Consider the following 11,028-nt stretch of genomic DNA (forward strand, 5'->3'; position numbering starts at 1 on the left):
CTTTCTTCTTCCCTTTGCCCTTTTTCTTGAAACTAGTGGTTTTACTGACCATCAACACTTGATGCTCCTTTTTGATTTCTACCTCCGCTGCCTTTAGCATTGCGAAGAGCTCGGGAATCGTCTTATCCATCCCTTGCATGTTATAGTTCATCACGAAGCTCTTGTAGCTTGGTGGCAGTGATTGAAGAATTCTGTCAATGACGCAATCATCCGGAAGTTGAACTCCCAGTTGAATCAAGTGATTATTATACCCAGACATTCTGAGTATATGCTCACTGACAGAACTATTCTCTTCCATCTTGCAGCTATAGAACTTATTGGAGACTTCATATCTCTCAATCCGGGCATTTGCTTGAAATATTAACTTCAACTCCTGGAACATCTCATATGCTCCATGACGTTCAAAACGTCGTTGAAGTCCCGGTTCTAAGCCGTAAAGCATGGCACACTGAACTATTGAGTAGTCATCAGCTTTGCTTTGCCAGACGTTCATAACTTCTGGCGTAGCTCTTGCAGGAGGCCTGGCACCTAGCGGTGCTTCCAGGACGTAATTCTTCTGTGCAGCAATGAGGATAATCCTCAAGTTACGGACCCAGTCCGTGTAATTGCTACCATCATCTTTCAACTTAGCTTTCTCAAGGAACGCATTAAAATTCAACGGAACAACAGCACGGGCCATATATCTACAATTAACATAGACAAGCAAGATACTATCAGGTACTAAGTTCATGATAAATTTAAGTTCAATTAATCATATTACTTAAGAACTCCCACTTAGATAGACATCTCTCTAATCATCTAAGTGATTACGTGATCCAAAGCAACTAAACCATGTCCGATTAACACGTGAGATGGAGTAGTTTCAATGGTGAACATCACTATGTTGATCATATCTACTATATGATTCACGCTCGACCTTTCGGTCTCTGTGTTCCGAGGCCATATCTGTACATATGCTAGGCTCGTCAAGTTTAACCTGAGTATTCCGCGTGTGCAACTGTTTTGCACCCGTTGTATTTGAACGTAGAGCCTATCACACCCGATTAACACGTGGTGTCTCAGCACGAAGAACTTTCGCAACGGTGCATACTCAGGGAGAACACTTTTATCTTGAAATTTTAGTGAGAGATCATCTTATAATGCTACCGTCAATCAAAGCAAGATAAGATGCATAAAGGATTAACATCACATGCAATCAATATAAGTGATATGATATGGCCATCATCATCTTGTGCTTGTGATCTCCATCTCCGAAGCACCGTGCTTGTGATCTCCATCTCCGAAGCACCGTCATGATCACCATCGTCACCGGCTCGACACCTTGATCTCCATCGTAGTATCGTTGTCGTCTCGCCAACTTATTGCTTTTACGACTATCGCTACCGCTTAGTGATAAAGTAAAACTATTACATGGCGATTGCATCTCATACAATAAAGCGACAACCATATGGCTCCTGCCAGTTGCCGATAACTCGGTTACAAAACATGATCATCTCATACAACACATTATATCACATCATGTCTTGACCATATCACATCACAACATGCCCTGCAAAAACAAGTTAGACGTCCTCTACTTTGTTGTTGCATGTTTTACGTGGCTGCTACGGGCTTAGCAAGAACCGTTCTTACCTACGCATCAAAACCACAACGATAGTTTGTCAAGTTGGTGCTGTTTTAACCTTCGCAAGGACCGGGCGTAGCCACACTCGGTTCAACTAAAGTGAGAGAGACAGACACCCGCCAGTCACCTTTAAGCAACGAGTGCTCCGAACGGTGAAACCAGTCTCGCGTAAGCGTACGCGTAATGTCGGTCCGGGCCGCTTCATCTCACAATACCGCTGAACCAAAGTATGACATGCTGGTAAGCAGTATGACTTATATCGCCCACAACTCACTTGTGTTCTACTCGTGCATAGCATCAACGCATAAAACCAGGCTCGGATGCCACTGTTGGGGAACGTAGTAATTTCAAAAAAATTCCTACGCACACGCAAGATCATGGTGATGCATAGCAACGAGAGGGGAGAGTGTTGTCCACGTACCCTCGTAGACCGACAGCGGAAGCGTTATCACAACGCGGTTGATGTAGTCGTACGTCTTCACGATCCGACCGATCAAGTACCGAACGCACGGCACCTCCGAAGTTCTACACACGTTCAGCTCGATGACGTCCCTCGAACTCCGATCCAGCCGAGTGTTGAGGGAGAGTTTCGTCAGCACGACGGCGTGGTGACGATGATGATGTTCCACCGACGCAGGGCTTCGCCTAAGCTCCGCGACGGTATTATCGAGGTGTAATCTGGTGGAGGGGGGCACCGCACACGGCTAAAATATCGTATATCAAGTGTGTTTAGAGGTGCCCCCTGCCCCCGTATATAAAGGAGCAAGGGGGAGGCCGGCTGCCTATGGGCGCGCCAAGGAGAGGGGGGGAGTCCTCCTCCTAGTAGGAGTAGGACTCCCCTTTCCTAGTCCTACTAGGAAAAGAAGGGGGGAAGGAAAGAGAGGGAGAGGGAGAGGGAAAGGGGGCTGCGCCCCCCTCTCCTAGTCCAACTAGGACTCCTCCTGGGAGGGGGCGCACCACCTCCTGGCTGCTGCCCTCTCTCTCCCCTCAAGGCCCACTAAGGCCCAATACTTCCCCGGGGGGTTCCGGTAACCCTCCGGCACTCCGGTTTAATCCGAAACTTCTCCGGAACACTTCCGGTGTCCGAATATAGTCGTCCAATATATCAATCTTTACGTCTCGACCATTTCGAGACTCCTCGTCATGTCCGTGATCACATCCGGGACTCCGAACAACCTTCGGTACATCAAAACATATAAACTCATAATAAAACTGTCATCGTAACTTTAAGCGTGCGGACCCTTTGGGTTCGAGAACTATGTAGACATGACCGAGACACCTCTCCGGTCAATAACCAATAGCGGGACCTGGATGCCCATATTGGCTCCCACATATTCTACGAAGATCTTTATCGGTCAGACCGCATAACAACATACGTTGTTCCCTTTGTCATCGGTATGTTACTTGCCCGAGATTCGATCGTCGGTATCTCGATACCTAGTTCAATCTCGTTACCGGCAAGTCTCTTTACTCGTTCCGTAATACATCATCCCGCAACTAACTCATTAGTCACAATGCTTGCAAGGCTTATAGTGATGTGCATTACCGAGTGGGCCCAGAGATACCTCTCCGACAATCGGAGTGACAAATCCTAATCTCGAAATACGCCAACCCAACAAGTACCTTTGGAGACACCTGTAGAGCACCTTTATAATCACCCAGTTACGTTGTGACGTTTGGTAGCACACAAAGTGTTCCTCCAGTAAATGGGAGTTGCATAATCTCATAGTCATAGGAACATGTATAAGTCATGAAGAAAGCAATAGCAACATACTAAACGATCGGGTGCTAAGCTAACGTAATGGGTCATGTCAATCACGTCATTCTCCTAATGAGGTGATCCCGTAAATCAAATGACAACTCATGTCTATGGCTAGGAAACATAACCATCTTTGATTAACGAGCTAGTCAAGCAGAGGCATACTAGTGACAATCTGTTTGTCTATGTATTCACACATGTATTATGTTTCCGGTTAATACAATTCTAGCATGAATAATAAACATTTATCATGATATAAGGAAATATATAATACTTTATTATTGCCTCTAGGGCATATTTCCTTCACTCGCCACGTATATAAAGGAGGGAGGGAGGAGGAGGCGCGCCCAAGGGGGGAGTCCTACTCCAAGTAGGATTCGCCGCCCCCCTTTCCTACTTCCACAAGGAGAAGGGGGAAGGAGAGGGAGAAGAGAAGGAAAGGGGGGGCGGCCCCCCTATCCCTAGTCCAATTCGGTTTGGGCTAGGGGGGCGCGTGCCACACCTTGGCCTGCCTCCTCTCTTCCACCACGAGGCCCATGAGGCCCAATAACTTCCCGGGGGGTTCCGGTAACCCCCGGTACTCCGAAACTTATCCGAAACGACCCAAACCATTCCGGTGTCCCAATGTAAGCTTCCAATATATGAATCTTTATGTCTCGACCATTCCGAGACTCCTAGTCATGTCCGTGATCTCATCTGGGACTCTAAACAACCTTCGGTACATCAAATCACATAAACTCATAATACGAATCGTCATCGAACGTTAAGCGTGCGGACCCTACGGGTTCGAGAACTATGTAGACATGACCGAGACACATCTCTAGTCAATAACCAATAGCGGAACCTCGATGCTCATGTTGGCTCCTACATATTCTATGAAGATCTTTATCGGTCAAGCCGCATAACAACATACGTTGTTCCCTTTGTCATCGGTATGTTAATTGCCCGAGATTCGATCATCGGTATCACCATACCTAGTTCAATCTCGTTACCGGCAAGTCTCTTTACTTGTTCCATAATGCATTATCCCGCAAATAACTCATTAGTCACATTGCTTGCAAGGCTTATAGTGATGTGCATTACCGAGAGGGCCCAGCGATACCTCTCCGACAATCGGAGTGACAAATCCTAATCTCGATCTATGCCAACTCAACAAACACCATCGGAGACACCTGTAGAGCATCTTTATAATCACCCAGTTATGTTGTGACGTTTGATTGCACACTAAGTGTTCCTCCGGTATTCGGGAGGTTCATAATCTCATAGTCATAGGAACATGTATAAGTCATGAAGAAAGCAATAGCAATAAACTAAATGATCATAGTGCTAAGCTAACGGATGGGTCTTGTCCGTCACATCATTCTCTAATGATGTGATCCTGTTCATCAAATGACAACACATGTCTATGGCTAGGAAACAGAACCATCTTTGATAAACAAGCTAGTCAAGTAGAGGCATACTAGGGACACTATGTTTGTCTATGTATTCACACATGTACTAAGTTTCCGGTTAATACAATTCTAGCATGAATAATAAACATTTATCATGATATAAGGAAATGTAAATAACAACTTTATTATTGCCTCTAGGGCACATTTCCTTCACTCCTGGTCTTCGGATCGTCTCCGTCGTCACCAGTGCCCTCCTGCCGCTGGTCTTCGTCACTGCCAACAGAAATCTCACCGCCATTGTTGCCGTAGCGAGTTCGTCGCTAAGCTAGGGTACGAACTCGATCCCTTTGTGCGTCCTCTTACTCCGATTCTTGCACAAAGATCGATGCCTAGTTTCTTGCCACGATTGAGATAAATCTATCCACCGAAAACTCCATTAGAATAGATTTGATGCAAAAACTTAGGGTTAGGTTTCCGCTGAACTCATCTCGGACCGACCGGTCTTAAGATTTCGGTCTCACCGATTTGGCTCAGGCCATTGCACATGTACTACTCGGTCTGACCGAAGTGTATGTATCGGTGTGACCGAGTTCACTTTCTCTATGAAATCCTAGCATCTCGGAGTCACCGAATTGCATTTCGGTCTGACCAAAATTGTATGTTTAGACTCTAAAGTTTCTTCGGTGTCACCGAGTTTGTCAAATCGGTATCTCCGAAATGCTTTCTGCAGCTAAATTTAAGTTTTTGTCTCAACTTTTTGCAAAAATAGCAGTGCTTTGTGATGCTCATCCACTCTACCTATACCTATCTATTCACAGGATCAGCTTCAGAGATGTCAGAAGGCAGTGACAGTCAGAACAGGTCAGAGGAGCAGGTGAATCTCAGTGAGGGCACTAGTCCCTCAAGCGGCTATGATGAAGGTAGCAGAAGTACACCTAGCAATTTGCCTAAGGCTACAACTAGGCAAAGAAAGAAGAAAACCTCATAATCTGAAGATGAGGACTTTATTGCTGAAGAAGTGACTTCAATGAGGAAAGTTCTGAAGAAAGAGTATGCTGCTGCCACCAAGCCTGGAATGCAGAAGAAGGCTCCTGCCAAGCGAGCTCCTATGTCTAAAGTTAGGCAATCCACTGTTGCACAAGGGCAAGCTCAACCAACAAGTGGTGCTGGAAAGGAAAAGAAAGAAAGGAAAAGAGGGAGATGGTGCAAACTTGTTGATCCAATGGCTGAGTTTGAGAAGCACTCTTCAGATGAAGAAGAAGAGGAGGAAGAGGCATCTGCACCACCTCCAAAGTCTCAGAAGCTCATGGGGGATGCAATAAGGCCTGGGGCTGCTCCATTTAAGCCCAAGTCTGTCCCTAAGCCTCCAGCTCAAGCTCAAGCTCCAAAACCATCTGCACCCAAGAGATCCACCAAAAACATCCCTGCTGCTGAGAAGAACAAGGCCCTAGTGCCAGAAGCTCAAGAGGATGAGGAGCAGCAAGTGCTCAGAAAGTTAAAGCCAAAGATTCCTGGTCATAGTGATGATCATCCTATTGCTGAGAACATGAAGGAAAGGAAGGATGCAGGTCTGAGATTGTGGAGACAGACTTATCCATATGCTATAAGGAGAAGAACTGCTATTGATTATCGCTTTCACACCAAAGAAGAGCAAGATTTCTATGAGACTATCTTGTTGGACAAGAAACCAATTGTCTGTGACATGAAATGGGTTGACTGGAAGTACATTGATGACAATGAGGATTACTTCCCAGGAGTACATGAAAGTTTCAGAATGAATGGTGTTGATACTTTTGTTGGTCAAAAGTTGACAAAATGGAATGATGAAATGATTACGCAATTCTATTCAACTGCACATTTCTATCCAGATGGCAAGATTGTCTAGATGATAGAAGGAACAAGGTATCAATCTTCAATTGATGAATGGGCCAAGTTGATCAATGTCCTCAAGGAAGATGAAAATGACACAAATGTGTATGCCAAGCCCAGAAAGGATCACAACTCCATGGCTCACATGTATAAGCCAATTCATGATGCTGCATTGGAAGCTCACAAGTTTGGGTCCATCTATTATCTGCTGTCAGGTCTAACCACGATGAACAATATATTGAGGCACACTCTGTTGCCCAAGTTAGGAGATCATAGGATGATCCGTGGTCACTCAATCAACTTGCTTCATATGTTTGATGTGCCACAAAAGTTCAAGGTGATGAGCTTGATAATTGAAACTGTGAAGAGAACTGCAGCTGATCAGAAGAGATCATGTGGATATGCCCCTCACATACAGATGCTAATCAACTCCAAGATGGGAACATGGACATGTCTTCTTGACAAAGAGCACGTTCCCCGGAGGCCAGAATTTGAGGATAATGAGGTTGTCATGGATGCATCACATCCTACTTCAGTAGAAGCCCAGGAGAAGAGAGAGAGAGAGAGAGAGAGAGCAAAGGCTGCTAAAGCAGCAAGGACAGCTAGTGTACCAGATGCTTCAGCTGTCAATCTCAAGACCAAGCAAGATCAACTCAGTTATCTGCTTGAGGCAACCGTGAGAATTGAGAAAGGACTAGCCACCCTGACTCGAAATCAGGAGAGTCTTGAGAGGATCTTTGAGACTAAACTTCATGATCTAGATGTGAAGGTCACCGAGACTCAGACCACTGTTGAGAAGCTACAGGAAAATATTGAAGACAGGAATGACAGACCTACCACCGACACTTTTCAGCGTGTGCCAAGGGAACAAAGGTCTTCAGCAGTGCCAGTTGCCACAGACTCTAGAGCTACTACTTCAGCACCTGCAGCAACTGCCACCGTTGTACCTCCAGTTGCAACTCCTCCAGCTCCTCAGACATCTTCAGAAGCATTTGCAGATGCTGTCCTCTCCAAGCCATCTACGCACACTGGAGATTGTGCCTAGAGTGCCGCATGGCACTATGCATTTTTGAGCTTTTTGGTAACTTGTTGCCAAAGGAGGAGAAAGTGTATAGATCATTAGGCTTCGAGAGAGAGAGAGCGTTTTGCCTTTTGTTGCCTCTCTTGCTACTTGCTACTTTGATAGTTTGCTCTGCACCGAGGTGGCACTGCAGTGCATCAGGGAGGACGTGGTCGATCTAGAGGACGACACCATTGATGCCGAGATCTTGAACTCTATGGCCGTCACCAATGACCACCTTAAGACAACTCTAGTCGGCACAAACCCATCCACGCTACGTGAGATCGTCGTCGAGGTGCCCAATGTCAGCTGGAACGATAACGGTGGCCTCGACTAAGAGGGAGCTACAAGAGACCGTCCAGTACCCGGTCGAGCACCCAGAGAAATTCTAGAAGTTCGGCATGTCACCGTCCAAGGGTGTCCTCTTCTACGGGCCACCAGGATGCGTGAAAGTGCAACTAATCCCCGGGTGGTTTTGGTAATTCATAACAACATATAGCTCATTGAACTAATATCCATTCAAGTTAAATATTTCAGAAAGTTCAATGATTGGCATGGCATGGACTAGAGATGTGGACCCCTCAAAATGCTAAGGACAAAGATTGGCAAAAGCTCAAGACTCTTCATTTTCATTTTAGTGATCCAAGATCACATTGAGTCCATAGGAAAAGCCAATACTATTAAAAGGGGATGAGGTGTTGCTTAATGGTCTACTTGCTCAAAGTGCTTAGTGATATGCTCCAAAACCCTCAACCACTTTCTCATTTCCAAATATGTCCAAAACCCAAAGTCAAACTCTGCTCTACCGATTTGATCTATCCGGCGCCACCGAGTTCTTTTGACATAGCCACAGCCAGAAATCCTAGACAATTCGGTCTCACCGATACGGATCTCAGTCTCACCGAGATGGCAATGCAAATTCTCTGTTTCCCTTCGTACCATTTCGGTCTTACCGAAATGAGCGATTGGTCCCACCGAGTTCGCAATGCAAACTCTCTGTTTCCCTTCGTAAAGTTTTGGTCTTACCGAAATGAGTGATCGGTCCCACCGAGTTTGCCTGACCAATTCTCTGTTTACTTACTGTTGAAATCAGTCTCACCGAGTTCATGCAATCGGTCACACCGAGATGAGGTTTTTCCCTAGTCCTAGCACATCTGTCCCACCGAGTTGATCATGTCGGTCCCACCGAGATTCCTAGCGTTCACATTTTGAACTGAATCGGTCTCACCGAGTTCTTCTATCCGGTCTGACCGAGTTGGGTCAATTGTGTGTAATGGTTGGATTTTGTGTGTAGGCTATATATACTCCTCCACCCCTTCTCTATTCAAGAGAGAGCCATCAGAACGTGCCTACACTTCCACTACTCATTTTCTGAGAGAGAACCACCTACTCATGTGTTGAGACCAAGACATTCCAATCCAACCATAAGAATCTTGATCTCTAGCCTTCCCCAAGTTGCTTCCACTCAAATCATCTTTCCACCATAGCCAAATTTGTGAGAGAGAGTTGAGTGTTGGGGAGACTATCATTTGAAGCACAAGAGCAAGGAGTTCATCATCAACACACCATCTATTACCTTTTGGAGAGTGGTGTCTCCTAGATTGGTTAGGTGTCACTTGGGAGCCTCCGACAAGATTGTGGAGTTGAACCAAGGAGTTTTTAAGGGCAAGGAGATCGCCTACTTCGTAAAGATCTAACCGAGTGAGGCAAGTCCTTCGTGGGCGATGGCCATGATGGGATAGACAAGGTTGCTTCTTCGTGGACCCTTCGTGGGTGAGCCCTCCGTGGACTCACGCAACCGTTATCCTTCATGGGTTGAAGTCTCCATCAACGTGGACGTACGATAGCACCACCTATCGGAATCACGCCAAAAATCTCCGTATCTACATTGTGTTTGCCTTCTCCAAACCCTTCCCTTTACCTTCATATGCAATGTTTTACTTTCCGCTACTACACTCTTATAATTGCATGTGTAGGTTGATTGCTTGACTTGTGCTAAGTTGCTAAAATCTGACAAGACTTAAAATTGGGAAGAGGCTAGATTTTTATTTGGTCAAGTAGTCTAATCACCCCCCTCTAGACCTACTTTCGATCCTACAATGCGGCAATACCTTGTTGGCAAAGGCGATCGCCAACGAGTGCCAGGCCAACTTCATCAGCATCAAGGGGCCAGAGCTGCTCACCATGTGGTTCGGCGAGAGCGAGGCTAACATGCGCGAGATCTTCAACAAGGCGTGCCAGTCTGCGCTGTGCGTGCTTTTCTTCGACGAGCTCGACTCCATCGCAACCCAAAGGGGCGGCAGAGTGGGCGATGCCGGTGGCGCGGTGGACAGGGTCCTGAACCAGCTGCTCACCGAGATGGACAACATGAACGCCAAGAAGACGGTCTTCATCATCGGCGCCACTAATAGGCCGGACATTATTGACTCGGCATTGCTCCGTCCCGGTCGCCTGGATCATCTCATCTACATCCCCTTGCCAGACGAGGCCTCACAACAACAGATCTTCAAGGCCTGCCTCAGGAAGTCTCCCATGGCCAAGGACGTCGACCTCGGTGCGCTCGCAAGGTTTACCGCCGGCTTCAGCGGCGCCGACATCACGGAGATCTGCCAAAGGGCGTGCAAGTACGCCATTAGGGAAGATATTGAAAAGGACATGGTGAGGCATAGGATGGGCAAAGACACCATGGAGGTGGACGGCGGGCAGGAAGAGGAGGCGGTGGCTGAGATTAAGGCGGCTCACTTCGAGGAGTCGATGAAGTACGCGAGGCAGAGCGTGAGCGATGCCGACATCAGAAAGTACCAGGCCTTCCCGCAGAAGCTGCAATAGTCTAGGGGGTTCGGCACCGAGTTCCGCTTCTCGGCAGCGCCACAGGCGGCAGAAGCTGCTGTCCACACCTCCGCGGTAGTTGATGAGGATGAAGACGATCTATACAAGTGATCCAGTAACCATTGTTAGAAAATGAAGTGCCAAAATATTATAGGCTATGTTTTTATTTATATTGTTGATTCTCTTCATGTATAGAATTTTCGTTGCGTAAGAATTTACATATATCATAGAGATACAGTTGATGAAATAATATTCTCCTTGTTGTGCTTTCGTAGACTCTGAAAACTAGCCTAAGCGTTAACTGAATTGTTGATTACACGATCTACCACCATTCTCTCTCAACCCCTCTTTGCTCCTGCACAAGACCACTAGAAAAAAAAAGGAGAATAGTTGCATGTTTAATGAATGTCCGATTAATTTCTCATTGAACTTGTAAGAGAGCACCTGTTGTCTGAAACTTATGGCTCTCAACCGTGACGCGGACTTGGTGCTCTCA

At 46.4% G+C, this 11,028-nt stretch overlaps 1 pseudogene; it reads left to right on the plus strand.

The window, feature by feature from the left end:
• Positions 1 to 10,643, plus strand: part of LOC123173021 (cell division control protein 48 homolog A-like) — a 98,912-nt pseudogene extending 88,269 nt beyond the window's left edge.
• Positions 10,644 to 11,028: the final 385 nt, after the last annotated feature.

This window comes from Triticum aestivum, chromosome 1D (genome assembly GCF_018294505.1).
Source record: "Triticum aestivum cultivar Chinese Spring chromosome 1D, IWGSC CS RefSeq v2.1, whole genome shotgun sequence".
NCBI classification, from domain to species: Eukaryota; Viridiplantae; Streptophyta; class Magnoliopsida; order Poales; family Poaceae; genus Triticum; species Triticum aestivum.